Source organism: Gymnoscopelus braueri (genome assembly GCF_963280865.1).
Source record: "Gymnoscopelus braueri genome assembly, chromosome: 9".
In the NCBI taxonomy this organism is placed as follows: domain Eukaryota; kingdom Metazoa; phylum Chordata; class Actinopteri; order Myctophiformes; family Myctophidae; genus Gymnoscopelus; species Gymnoscopelus braueri.
In genome coordinates, this window is record NC_137610.1 from 47,405,484 (window position 1) to 47,420,954 (window position 15,471).

Consider the following 15,471-nt stretch of genomic DNA (forward strand, 5'->3'; position numbering starts at 1 on the left):
TGTTAATGTATATATACATAAAATCAGCTTTTTGCTTCTGGGGGACCCTGGAACAAAATGTCATTTTTTTTACTGTTAGAATTTAGAGGACAAGGGGGCACGGTGGCGCAGTCGGTAGCGCTGTCGCCTCACAGCAAGAAGGTCCTGGGTTCGATTCCCGCCAGGGACGCTGTGGGCGCTGGGGGCGTATCTTCTCCTCCGCGTCATCAGCGCCCATATCCTAGGTCAGGGGTTCCCAAAGTTGGGGTCGCGGGACACTGACGGTGGGGTCGCGAAATTATTTTGGGTCAATAAAAAAAAAGAAGAAAAAAAAAAACTTTTTTTTAACAGAATGGATGAAATATACTCTAAAAATGATTTCAAATAGTACATTTTACCATTTTAACCCTGCAAGACCCGGATATATTTCTACTTACAAAAAAAAATAATCAACCTTTCAGATGGTGTTTTAGGAGTACTTTGGAGAGGAAAATATAATGTTTTTTAAAAAAAATAGTTTTCGTAAGGTTTAATTGAAATGTTGTAATATTACAACAGTGGGTCTAACGGGTAGCAGAATTTCCTATAGGCCATTTTTACTCACTGTCAGAATAGCATGGCAAATGTCTATATACTTCACTAAAACAACTTAAGGGTTCATTTATATGGTTATGGTTTATCATTTGGCCTCAGAACAGTATACATTATGAATAATATTGGGCCTCAGAACAGTACATTATGAATAATAACATCAATAAGCCATATTTTTAAGAATTTTGATTTTATTAAAAGAACAAAATGAAAAACAGTACAATGAATGTACTAAAGAAACCTAATTACAATATACACTGGTCACAATGTGATGCAAACAGCCCTCCACCGAAGACCAATTCACACCTGCTCAAAATGAAACGGGCACCCCCTCTCATCCATCAATTTGAACACCATTTACAATCACTTGCTTTTTAGCAGTGATAGTCCCAGAAACAGTTTCGGTCTCCTGAAATGCACAGACGAACACCACACTTGTGGCAGAGTAAGCTGGTGTAACTTGAACAGCCACTATTCCTGCAGCGCCCCCTCTCTGTCTTCCGTGGGAGGTGTCCAACTTGGTCCTGGCGCACATCTGATGGCCGATGTTGACATGGTGCCTTGCGTGGATTGCAGTCTGGACACATCCCTTGCAGTGAAGCGAGGCTCTCTCCTTGCTTGTGGCATTCTGGGTTTGGCGTGTTTGGCCGGTTGGGGGGGGGGGGGGGCAGTGGGTCAGTGGGTCAGTGGGTTCACTGGGTTCACTGGGTGGATGGTTTTCTTTGGACTCCTCTCCACAGGCCTCTTCATCCGACTCTTCATCAGTTTCAGTAAAGTCGATGTCCACATCACTCTCTCCATGCATTACAATATCCAACACATCCCTTGCAGTGAAGCGAGGCTCTCTCCTTGCTTGTGGCATTCTGAAATGAAAATAAAGAAATACCATTAGTACATTAGTACTAGCACATCTCACTGCAGGTACATATTTCACAAGTCACACAATACTGTCTGGCCAACCTATTGTACTTTGCTTATCCTCACAAGTGGCATCAGTGATGATGGTACTTAGCACTATCAGTGATGAATATTGATACATTACAAATGCACACCGAACGTGCAAGTTTATGTGCATAAATTACCTCGAGAGTTAGGTGGGGTCGCGAGTCAATGACCGCATTATTTTGGGGTCGCGGGCTGAAAAGTTTGGGAACCCATGCCCTAGGTGGGGTTGGCGAAAGGGCCCACTCTGTGTGGAGTTTGCATGTTCTCCCCGTGTCTCCTAGGGTAGTTAATACCCTCACAAAAACATGTAGTAATCCTGGTCACTATACCGCCTCCCCTACGACAGCCTGGTCGCCTGATGGAGGTGAAAGGAACTGGTTGGAATAACGTGTTCCTTCCACGCGCTACGTCCAACCAGGGAAACTCTCCCCTGTCAGGTGACAAGAACTGAAGGTCAGTTGGTTCTCATGCATTGAAGGAAGCATGAGCTCGGCCCTGGCCTCCCCAGGCTGTGGGGGACTGGTGTAGTGCTGGTGTAGGGCTGGTGTAGCGCCCAGGATCACTTAGGAAATTGGCACCGGGTGAAAAAAAAAATGGGTAACAAAAATCGCGGGATAAAAATTATTTAAAAAAAAAAAAGAATTTAGAGGACATTTGTGGAATCCCACAGAATTAAGCAAAGCTTTGAGTTATTAAAGGGTCTACACCATGAAAATCACTTTTTTCTTGTTTTTTTGTATTTTTTGGGGTCCCCAGTGTCTCTTGTACCCCAAAAAATGTTTTTTTTTTAATTCAGTCATTCCTTCTCATTTCATGGATTTCCAGAATGGGCGTGTCTGAACAGGCGATCTCAGAATGGAAATGTTTATGATGTCACAAACATTAATGATGGCAAACCCAATGTTAAATGAAAAGTGCCCGAATCGCTCCGAAACTTTTTCTACCCCCCCTAAGTGGGGGTCTACGAACAAATACTTCGGGCTCGGATTTTGGCTCCGCCCCCCGGAAGTGGGTGAAACAGGCACCTCAAACACTTGGTGGAATTGTTCAAAAATGTTCAAAGTGTTTTTTTTTCGATTTTGTATTTTTCTTAGATGCTTCTTTTTATGCAGAATTTTTCAATTTTTTTCTTCTTTTTTTAATATTTTTTTTAAATATTTTTTTTAATTAACAGACAGAATTGCTCAGTAGCCCCCCCCTGCACAAGAGGACGTTTTGGTATTGCAGCTGAAAGTGCTGTATAAGCCAGAGACAATTGACTTGGGATGAGTATATCTGAGTGATGATTTAGGCTCAAACCTTTTGAAAAAGGTTTGAGGGACATACACCATATGATATTAAATATCAAATATTTTTTTTAAATTCATGGTGTAGCTCCTTTAGGAAATTGGCACCGGGTGAAAAAAAAAAAATGGGTAACAAAAATCGCGGGATAAAAATTATTTAAAAAAATATTAATTTAGAGGACATTTGTGGAATCCCACAGAATTAAGCAAAGCTTTGAGTTAAACATGTTCGGTTTGAAAAATATATATTGCACAAATGTTCAAAAAAAGATCTACAAGAAGTGCCGTGCTATGAGCTTGTGTATCTGCTATTTTTGAATAGCCAAATAAATCTAAAAATTACACACAGATGCGTTCCCGGTCTTAAACCACTTGAGCTGTACATACTTTGTCGTATGACAAATAGTGAAAATAGCAAATCTACAAGCTCACAATGCGTCGCATCGTGATGCCTCGAGCTTGTACATCTGCTATTTGTGGAAAAAACATTTTCCACATTTTCACCCATAATGGCATGCCCCACATAAAGACTCTTTGATTGATCGATTGAAATTTTTATTAAGCAAAATAATGTAAAACAACACAGTTACATTTATAATACTTTTGTCTAAAAGGTCCGACCAAAAAAGTCCTTGCGGACGTGTTTCCTTTGGGGTCCTTGAATTAATTTCATAGATATAGTAGCAACCAAACAGTTCAAAAATCAACATAAAAATACAGAGAAAAAATACCACCATGTACAGAAACTCTCTAGTGAAGGGCCTGCCTTCCTCACTTTGCCGTAATTTTCTTGATTTATTTTCACTTGTGTTGGAGGTGAAGTTGTTCAGTGCTCCTTTGCACACATTTGACTGTTGGTTTGTGCCAACAAGGAGAGGCCCCGTGCTAAGGTTATTTGAGGCATTCTGGTCTCAGACATGAGCTGCTGGGGAGGCCTCCACTAAATACAGTCTGATAGAGGCATATTATCACTAGACTGCTTGCTTGGTATTAAGCACGCATGACCACACTGGAAACAAGTGTTTTAATATGTTTTTATGTATGGCTATATCCTGCAGTTTAAGTTATGGGTTTAAGGTATACGTTGTGTTTACTCGTATTTCTTTTACCAAAATCAAATCATGTAAGTTTATTATTGTTTTCAGTCTTTGACAGGGACACTAGGTTGAAAGTGGTTTGCAGGGTGGGGTCATCCCTATATTCCCCGGGTTCTACTGTATGTTCCACACTTACCTTAGGGTCAGGGTTAGGGTTTGTGTTAGTGTTAATGAAAACGGGGAACATAGAACCCAGGGAACATCGAACCTTGGGAACATAGATAGAACCCAGGGAACATCGAACCTTGGGAACACGGATAGAACCCAGGGAACATCGAACCTTGGGAACATAGATAGAACCCAGGGAACATCAAACCTTGGGAACATAGATATAGAACCCAGGGAACATTGAGCCTTGGGAACATAGATATAGAACCCAGGGAACATTGAGCCTTGGGAACATAGATAGAACCCAGGGAACATCGAACCTTAGGAACATAGATACCCTCACGTTTACGGGTATTTTGCAGTAATAAATCAGTAAAATTAGGCAAAAACAAGAACATAAACATAACCTAACCCTAACATAAAGTAACCAAAAAACGAAAAGAAACTAACAAAATCCACCCAAAAAACGCAATTGTTTTCGCTTCGCGCGCGGCCGACCCCCCCCCAGCCTCAAGCCAGATCTCATAGCCTTCCCAATTGTCAGGCTCACCCGCCGCCGCCTATGCCCACTTCCATTCTTTGCTCGTGTCCCTATTCTACAGGAGCACTACTATTGTACTATCTAATACCAGACTACTTGCATTGCATTGTTGAAGATCCATTGGATTGAAACATATTCTGTTGCACTTTGTTCTGAGCTGCTCTGAGTAATAAGACATTATTGTGTCACCAACTGTGACACAATGATGTCTCAAACAGACCCTATAGTTCTACAAGCTAGCAGCACTTTTTGTTTCATCCAAAAACAACGATGCTAATTGCAGTCAGACTGTATCGGCAACATCTTTAGACTATCGGCCCATCCAATTCACTCGAGCTCAATATTCCATTCTTACATGATAGCCCCGGGTCTGCTGAGAGCGAGAGAGCAAGAGTGAGAAAGAGACAGAGACAGAGCGAGACAGACAGCAGTGGTGTAAAGTAACTAAGTACATTTACTCAAGTACTGTACTTAAGTACAATTTTGATGTACTTCTACTTTACCGGAGTATTTCCAATTGTCTATACTTTTACTTCCACAACACTACATCTCAAAGGCAAATATTGTACTTTTACTCCACTACAATTATTTGAAAACTTGAGTTACTAGTTACTTTGCAGATATAAATATATTACATTATAAAACATACATTGACCACATTAGGCATATTTTATACTTAGGCTATTTGAAAATTGATGATCTACAAGCTTTTGATACCAATACCTTTACTCAAGTACATTTTGAATTCCGGACTTTGACTTGTAACGGAGTACTTCTACATTGCAGTATTGATACTTTTACTTAAGTCAAACATTTCAGTACTTTTTCCACCACTGGCAGACAGACAGACACAGAGAGAGAGCCACGGAGACAGAGAAACAGAGAGAGACACAGAGACAGAGAGATACAGAGACAGAGAGATACAGAGACAGAGACAGAGAGATACAGAGACAGAGACAGAGCGATACAGAGACAGAGAGAGGGACAGGGACAGAGACAGAGAGAGGGACAGAGACAGAGACAGAGAGACAGAGAGACAGAGAGACAGAGAGAGACAGAGAGAGAGAGAGACAGAGACACAGAGACAGACAGAGAGACAGACAGACAGAGAGACAGACAGAGAGACAGACAGAGAGAGACAGATACACAGAGAGACAGAGATATACAGAGTCAAAGACAGAGACAGAGAGAGAAAGCACGTCTGGAAAAACAAATGCAAATCAATGGGTTCTTATCCATTGAACGGGCAGCATTGGGAGGCTGCCCGGGGAGAGTCCCCTGCTATCCACAGATATAGTTTCACCTTTCTCCTGGGTTTCAACAGAAGATACTGTAGCTTCAGCGTTCGTAGCAGGAGACACTTGGGATGCGGTACGGAATCATCTGGGGACATTCAGCTTCAGGTCACATGTTAGTTTAGCTCATTGGTTCCCCCAGGGGTCCTTTGGGGGTACCAGGGGGTCCCTGGCAAAATGTGTTAATATAGCATCACAATAATTGTAACCACTTTAACCATTTATACTTTGGCTATTCAAAAATAGCAGATGTACAAGCAGATGTACAAGCAGATATACAAGCAGATGTACCGCGCTATGAGCTTGTACATCTGCTATTTTTGAAAAATCTTAAAAATGGGGGTCCCTGGAACACAATATTTTGAGATGCGGGTCCGCGGCCAATTACGTATAAGTTTGGGGGTCCTTGACATGAAAAAGTTTGAGAACCACTGGTTCAGCTGACGGAAGTCAGGCAACATTCGAGTGTCACAGAACAATTATTTTTAATGACAGGCTCTCGGTACGACACAGGCTGCAATCAAAACAAAAGTAAGTCGTGTTCACTGTATCAGAGATATTAAAATAAATAAATACACCATCAGCCCTATAACGTCATGGCCATAGCACAGCTGCATGCCAGCCATCTACTTAATTAAAATTCTTCTGGCACAAGGTTGCCTGGAGTTTGCTAGACTCAATGAACCATGAGGGATGATAAACATGAAGGTTCCAGAGAGACAACAGTATAAGATTTATAAACAGTTCAAGCAACAGTGCTTCAACAAGATCCGTGTGGCTGTTTCCAAATGGGAATCCATAAACTAGTGGAAATCAATGGTGTTCAAGGGATAGAAAAGGGCAATGACTTGTTGGTCCTGGGCCTCAAGGGCTGTTTGATGGCCAATGTATGCCTTTAGAATAGAATAGAACAGAATTAAAATTTTCTTCTTGGACCATAATAAATCTCACTGATGCACAGAAAGGACAGCACCAAGAACAAAATTGATCATTGTACTGTATTTTTAGTACTACTTTTAGTTTTTTTTGGTACTACTATTGTGCAAAATTTCCTGTTTCTGCAATGCGGTAACATTTTACTATCTTATAATTGTATAATCGGACACGACAACACATAACCTTGAGTTTGGAACAAATCACTTGAATTGACAGAGGTTTATGCCATAATCAGCATGCACAATGTTAACTCTTTGATTGCCAGAAATAAAACATTGTTTGCTAAAGCCACTGCCAGCGATTGACCTTTGAAAAATCATAGAATATTTATCTCCAATATGATCGATCCCCGATCACTTTAAAAGACGTATCAGAGTCTTGTAGAATCGGGGAAAAGAAAGGCAGATCAATGTAGGTTGTGTTTGCCAAAAAGCAACAGAAAAAGCAATTTTTCCAAATCCATTAACATGGAAATGAATGTGTTTTTTTGCAATCACGTGATTTGCTGCATGCTTCATTGCTTCACTGGGGGTCAAATAGTGACTCATAGGTTAGCGAAAAGCGCCATCTAGCATGAAACCACTGAAAACAAAATCGTGCCATTCTCGTCATTGGCAGGCCTGAGCCTTAGCAAAATATGACGAGAAATCTCGTCATTGGCAGTCAAAGAGTTAAGAATGAGGTTGGCTCTAAAAAGATACGATCCATGAGCACAGGAGATGTTCAGGAATTAAGCTGAGGGCCACCAGCACAGATACAGCAAGCTGAAATCACTATGCCATTATGCCGGTGTGCATTATCCGAGATGGACAAGGCATCAGGATATCAATTCTTAATCTGTCTCCACTGGTTTGGGTTACACACACACACAAACTCAGTGGCAGGATTAGGAGAATGGATTCCGCCTCTTGGTTCAGGCTGAGCCGTGTGTGCTCGCAGGCGAAACGTTCCACTGGCCCTATTTAACCCATTCAAACCGGGAACGCACTGAGTGCCGCGCTATGAGCTTGAAGATCTGCAATTTTTTGAAAAATCTTGAACATTAAGTGCAAATCTTTGAATTTATACATATTTTTAAGCGAACATTTTTAACTCAAATCTTTGCTTCCGGGCCATTCTAATGTTTTCTAAACTTAAAAAAAAAAAAACGTATGTTGCTATAATATCAGTGTTTTTGTCTTTGTCAAAGACCCCCACAATTATATGCATTTGGCTACGGACCACCCATCTCAAAATATGTTGTTCCAAGGACCCGCCCAGAAGCAAAGATTTGAGTTAAAAAAAAAATCGCTATAAAAAACGATATACTATATTATATGAATATCTTCATTCAAAGATTTGCACAAATCTTCCACGATTTCTACAAGCTCATAAGAAAACAAGCTCATAGCGTGGCACTCGGTGCCGCGCTATGAGCTTGTAGATCTGCTATGTTTGAATAGCCAAAGAAATCTTAAAATGACACGGATGCGTTCCCGGTCTTAGTGGGTTAAATGAAAAATGCATCTCAGTCAGCGGCGCCCCTCATACCGCCACCAGTATCTTGGGCAAAACAAACCATCTGTCCTTGCATTTTGATTAAAGAAAGGAGATAGTTGCTCTACTATTCCAGTAAGGACAGTCATTGAAAATGATGTAGAGAGTTGTCTGGAAGACTCAAAGAAGAACGCATCATATTAAGGGGAGAGCAATCTAAGCTGGGCTGAAAACAGTGGATGGCAAAAGAAAACTTTGATACAAATATGGCTTAGCCTACTACACGCTCAGGCAACTTGAATGTAGAAGGGTTGCCTGTCACCTATACAGTAAAGTACATTTACTCAAGCACTGTACTTAAGTACACTTTTGAGGAATCTTTACTTTACTGGAGTATTTCCAATTTTCAGTACTTTTACTTCTACTCCACTACATATCAGAGGCAAATATTGTACTTTTACTCGAAAACTTTTGTTACTAGTTACGTGTGCAGATATACATCACTATATTATAAAGCATACATTAACCACTTTAGCCCTATTTTATACATAGGCTATTTGAAAATAGACGATATACAAGCTCACAACGTGTCGAATTGTGACACGTTGTGAGCTTGTAGATCGGCTATTTTCAAACATTAGTACTTTCACTTTTGGGACTTTACGTATATTTTGATGCCAATACTTTTGTACTTTTACTCAAGTAACATTTTGAACACAGACATTTTACTTGTGACAAGAGTATTTTTATATTGTGGTATTGCTACTTTTACTTATCTGAGCAGTATCTGAGCACTTCTTCCACCACTGCAGCTTACTACACATTCTGATGCTCAGGCAACTTGAATGTAGAAGGGTTTGCGTGTCACCTATAGTGTCTTTTTTGCTGTGTACTCATACATAAAAGAAGGCTCTCTATCCCACAAAGATGTTCAGAGGGAAATAGTTTGAGGATATAATAGCAGTGCGCTAATACAACGGTAAAAACACGGTCAGCACTTACACTGTGTGTGAAAACACAATGCCTCTTCAAGGGGACGGTTTGAATAAATCATCTTTCATACTGTGCCACTTCACATTGAAGCGGACTAAAAACAGAGATGGTGGTGGGGGGAGAAAAAAAAAAGGATAGAATCTAGTCTCCGGCACCCTTCTCTCTCTCTACTGTCATTCATCAAGCGATCAAGTTTCTCTATCAAAATGGCTCAAGCGCGGTCGGGCACATTCATCCAGCACTATGATTAACCCATTGAGACCGTGAACGCTCCTGTGTCATTTTTAGATTTCTTCGGCTATTCAAAAATAGCAGATCTACAAGCTCATAGTGCGGCACTGAGTGCCGCACTATGAGCTTGTAGATCTGCTAGAAAAATCGTTTTTTTTTTTGTGCAAATCTTTGAATATATATATTCTTTAAAAGCAAACAAAAATGTGTAACTCAAATCTTTGCTTCTGGGGGATTCTACAAGTTTTTTTTGCTATTATAATATCAGTGGTTTTCAAACTTTTTCATGTCAAGGACCCCCAAAATTATATGTATTTGGCCGCCAACCCCCATCTGAAAAAAATTTGTTCCAGGGACCCCCGAAGCAAAGATTTGAATCAAAAATGTTCTCTTTAAAAAATATATATATATATATATTTTGAAAGATTTGCACAAATCTTCACAATCTAAAAAAAAATGCAGATCTACAAGCTCATAGCGCAGCACTCTGTGCCGCGCTATGAGCTTGTAGATGACCCCGATTCTTTCCCGGTCTAAAGGGGTTAATTCGATTGGAGGGGCCTTGAAGCAGATCAAAGGGCAGGCTCACTCTTCAGCGCCAAACTCACCTGGGAGATTTGAGTTTGAGTTGTGAAGATCCAGATTGGGTTTGATTTCCATGCCGGTCGGACTCTAGTGGTGTTAGTTAGTTCATTAAACCAAAGCCAAGGTGCCACCGGTCGACCGGCTCTGGAACTAGCCTGTCATTAATGGGAAACGATGGCCTAAGCCTACAGGTGTACACGTCTGACAGGAGAAAAAAAGACTGCAAACTGTAGCTGCAAAATGGCATTGTTGGTGGATTGGAATTAAAATGGCTGTGAGGCCCTCAGATCTCCAACAGTTCCTTGTTTGGTGACAGTAGATCAAACGTTACTTTGAAAGAGTTCAAGGTGCCTTTCTGATACTGCTGTGAGAATAAGTCAAAAAGTATTTAAACCATCTATTCAACTCTATTGTACTGAATTGCCAAACAATGAATAAACAACAGGTCCCACAGCATTATACATACACAATAAATACAACATACTCACTGTAACTTTGCTGAGTATTAACCAGTGGTGGAAAAAGTACTCAAATTTTTTACTTGCATACAAGTATCAATACATGTAGAAATACTCTGTTACAGGTACAAATCTGGTATTCAAAATGTACTTGAGTAAAAATACTAAAAGTAAGTACCAAAAGTAAAAGTACTCATTATCAGTGGTGGACGGTAACGGAGTAAAATGTACTTGAGTACTGTACTTAAGTACAGATTCTGAGGATCTGTACTTCACTTGAGTATTACATTGTTTTGATACTTACTTACTTTTACTCGAGTACATTTCCAACACAAATATTTTGCTTTTACCCGAGTACATTAGGAAGGCTGTAAAGTACTTTTAGGTTTTTTTTGTTTTAGTTTTTTTAAGTAAAGTAACTAACTAATTACCTTTTCAGAGCAGTAACTAGTAACTATAACTTTAACTATTGTTACTTTTTCTAAGTAACTTGGCCAACACTGCTTATAACGTTATTTGAGTGAAATATTTGTCACCACTTCTCCAGTCGACCCCCTTGCTTTGTTAGGACACTGACACAGGTCCTTAGTTGTCTCCGCCAGGCCGAAAGGCATGGCAAGAGTATGTTTTACCCCCTGTCCGTCCGTCCGTCCGTCCGTGTGTCCGTGTGCCCGTGTGTCCATCTGTCTGTGAACAGCTAATCTCCGGCACCGTTGGCCCGGTCGCTGCGAAACTGTGCACACACACTCCCTGGATGCCAATTCAGAACCTCTGCCCCATTTTACATGGGCCTGTTATAGCGCCACCAGGAGGCCGATTTGTGCAAAACCAATTTTTGGAAATTACTCCTACAGATTTGATCCAAACATCACGTAAATCAGTACACAATATCTCTATAGTCATGTGATGAACACGGATCTGTCCGATTTTCCATATTCCATCCTGATTGGCTAAGGTTTGGCTTCCAAAGTTTGCAGGATTGGTCCGTTTTAAACAAAATGCCTCAAATCATAAACGCAGCTTGCGATTTCCGTAAAATTTCACACGCACATTCCCCCTAGGCCGAGAAAGAAATGCCAAAATCAGCTTTATGATGGTGCTATAACAGGCCGATGTGTATATCATTTTTATCCCACGATTTTGTAACCCTTATTTTTCACCCGATGCCAATTTTCTAAGTGATCCTGGGCGCTACACTCCCCTCACCAGCCTAGGGAGGCCAGAGCCGAGCTCATGCCTCCTTCAATGCATGAGAGCCAACTGACCTTCTTGTCACCTGACAGGGGGGAGTTTCCCTGGTTGGACGTAGCGCGTGGAAGGAACACGTTATTTCAACCAGTTCCCTTCCCCTCCATCAGGTGCCCCGGCTGTCACGGGGGAGGCGGTATAGCAACCAGGATTACTACATGTTTTTGTGAGGGTATTAACTACCCTGAGAGACACGGTGAGAACATGCAAACTCCACACAGAGTAGGCCCTTTCGCCAACCCCACCTAGGGTATGGGCGCTGATGACGCGGAGGAGAAGACACGCCCCCAGCACCCACAGCGTCCCCGGCGGGAATCGAACCCAGGACCTTCTAGCTGTGAGGCGACAGCGCTACCGACTGTGCCACCGTGTGCCACAAATGCCACCCTTTTAACATTGCCCTATCATAGCGCCACCAGGAGGCCGATTTTTGCAACACTTTCACTTTCAAAGCTGGACAAATACTTTGTCGTACGACATCTTAGCATGCTGAAAATGTCTGACTTACAGGCTCACAATCCGTAGCAGAAGTGATGTGTTGTGAGCTATTTTCGATGACGAGACGAGAGGTTATCAAAGCAGCATTGAACATGGCTACTGCATGGCACTCGACCCCCTTCTTTTACACTCGTATGCATGTATAACTAAATATACATGATGTAATCATACTAGTTCAATGTTTCTGTATTGTTACATCTTTTATGGGTGCATAGGAGTATTTAGCATGTTAAAGAAACATTATGGTACATACAATACATTACATATCAGAAACAACACCAATAGCAGCAAAATGTACTATATTTATAGGAAAAAAAGAGGGGTGGGGCGGGCTGCAGAGGGGGCCACGCCCGCTGGTGGGCCCCTTCAATGGAGCTGGCTGAGGGAGTGAGTTGTTTGACCCTCTGGGGTCAAGTTGGTAGGAGATAGAATTCTATGTCCAATTGTAATCTGAGGACAGACATGTTTTTAGGTCAGTGTTCAGTGTTTCAACGTCAACGTTCAACTTTTTTCCCCCCGTAATTTTCTGGCCCCACTTTGAAAACCACTTGTCTGTGTGTGTGTGTGTGTGTGTGTGTGTGTGTGTGTGTGTGTGTGTGTGTGTGTGTGTGTGTGTGTGTGTGTGTGTGTGTGTGTGTCTCTACTCTTGTCGGTATCCATGTTTGTTGATATAAAGTTATAAATATCATGTGTTTTTTGTCACGGTATATTTGTATCCTAGGAGCAGTGAGCAGCTGTTGGTTGTAGCGGCTCGGGGAGCAGTTAGGGCTTTAAGTGTCTTGCTCAGTTTGACGCTTGCACACATTGCTGAGGCCTGGAATCGAACCTGGGACCGTGTTGCCATGGTTACCTGATGTGTCCAATCACGTTGAGGCTGGTCTGGAGTCACGTGGAACTCCATTTTTGGGAAAATAACGTCATATTTGATGAGTCGAGATTTGAGTGGCTGGATTTAAAGGCTGATTCCACATAGTGAGAATCAAAGAGAAGCACGCTTTACATCCTCCTATTGAAACCTTTAGAGCACCGAGTGGAAGTCAAAACTTACCATTCCTGGATCGTAACTTGAGACGTCACTGGGACAAGTTCTAGACGCCTGGAGAAGACACTCAGTCAAGAGATGGAGAACAAGCTGTGTGATGCTGAGATGAGGAGAATCCAGCAATATGAGGTGGATGTAACTCTGGACCCTGATACAGCACAATGCATGCTCATCCTGTCTGAGGATGGAAAACAAGTGAGTTGTGGAAACGTATGGAAGAATCTCCCAGACAACACAGAGAGATTGTCTGCAATTCTCTCTGTCTTAGGAAAACAAAGCTTCTCCTCAGAAAGGTTTTACTATGAGGTTCAGGTTGGAGGGAAAACTGCCTGGGTTGTAGGAGTGGCCAGAGAGTCCATCAACAGGAAGGGATACATCTTTCTGAGACCCAATGATGGTTCCTGGTCTATAATGTTGTGGCTAAATGAGTACAAGGCTCTTGCTGATACTGATGTCCTCCTCCCTGTAAGAGAGGAGGTCCAGAAAGTGGGAGTGTTTGTGGATTATGAGGAGGGTCTTGTCTCCTTTTACGATGTGGAGACCAGAGTTAATCTCTACTCTTTCACTGGCTGCACCTTCACTGAGAGACTCTACCCATTCTTTGGTCCATTTACGAACCGTATTCGTACAAACTCTGCTCCTCTGATCATCTCTCCTGTCAATCACACTGATTGACAGGATTAATCCTTATATTTACAATAGAATGTGTAAATTACACAGTATAATTGTAACTCTTAACAAACCTGCTTATGCAGCAGTTAGGGCTTCAGTGCCTTGCTCAAGGACGCTTCATCCAGTTCAAAATACAGTTTGACTGTAATTGGATTCATAAATGTGTGGGCAGGCCGGGACCTATTTCTTTTCCAAAAAAATAAACATATCACGAACACAACATCCAATCAACCCCAAATTAGAATCACATATATAATAGAGCACACCTCCAAAAAGCTAATTTCTATGTTTTTATAGGTGTTTCTGCAGGCTTTGTGTAACGTAGTGGTTCTACAAGCACATCAGTGCAGGTGGTTTCGAGAGTTACTTCTCTGAAACAAGAGTTACACGATCCTATAAATTCATTGTGAAAAATGTACAGCAATTCATTGATATAAACATTAAGAAATGCACTTCTACTTTTACTTGTACTTTTAAGTATTTCTAAAAGCATGTATTTTTGAATACTTAAGTGTATTTAAAAGCAATGAGCGCAATGAGCGCTGTCACCTCACAGCTAGAAGGTCCTGGGTTTGATTCCCGCAGGGGACGCTGTGGGCTCTGGGGGCGTGTTCTCTCCTCCGCGTCATCAGTGCCCACACCCTAGGTGGGGTTGGCGAAAGGGCCTTTCTGTGTGGAGTTTGCATAAAAACATGCAGTAATCCTGGTCACTATACTGCCTCCCCCTGGCCAGCCTGATGGAGGGGAAGGGAACTGGTTGGAATAACGTGTTCCTTCCACGCGCTACGTCCAACCAGGGACGGTGAAAAAATAGGGGTTACAAAATCATGGGATAAAAATTTTAGAGTTAAAAAAAAAAAAAAAAAAAAAAAAGCAATGACTTTTGTACTCTTACTTGAGTAACATTTTGACTGAGCTACTTTTACTTGTAGTGGAGTAAATTTGACCAGGAGTATCTGTACTTTTACTCAAGTACTGGGGTCGAGTACTTGGTCCACCAATGCTCATTATGCAAAATATCCCATTTCCAAATGTATACAAATCATTTGAAAATAGCAGATCCACAAGCTCACAACGTGTCGCAAAGCGACACGCAAATAATTGTAGTGGAGTAAAAGTACAATATCTGCCTCTGGGATGTAGTGGAGTAGAAGTAAAAGTACTGAAAATTGTATTGAGTAAATGTTACTTTACACTCTTCCAAAAAGTACAAAAACATTTTAGTGGAAAAAACAGTCTCCCAATCAGTCTGTTGCCGATTCTTAGCAAACTACTTGAACAAATTGTAACCGGCCAAATACAAGGCTTTTTTACAGTGAATAAATTATTTTCAAATTTTCAGCATGCTTACCGTGAAGGACATTCGACTGGTACAGCACTCACACAGATAACAGATGATTGTCTAAGACATATACGTAATAAAAAGGTAGTAGGTGCAGTATGATTAGATTTTAGTGCAGCATTGGATGTCATAGATCATGCTTTATTAC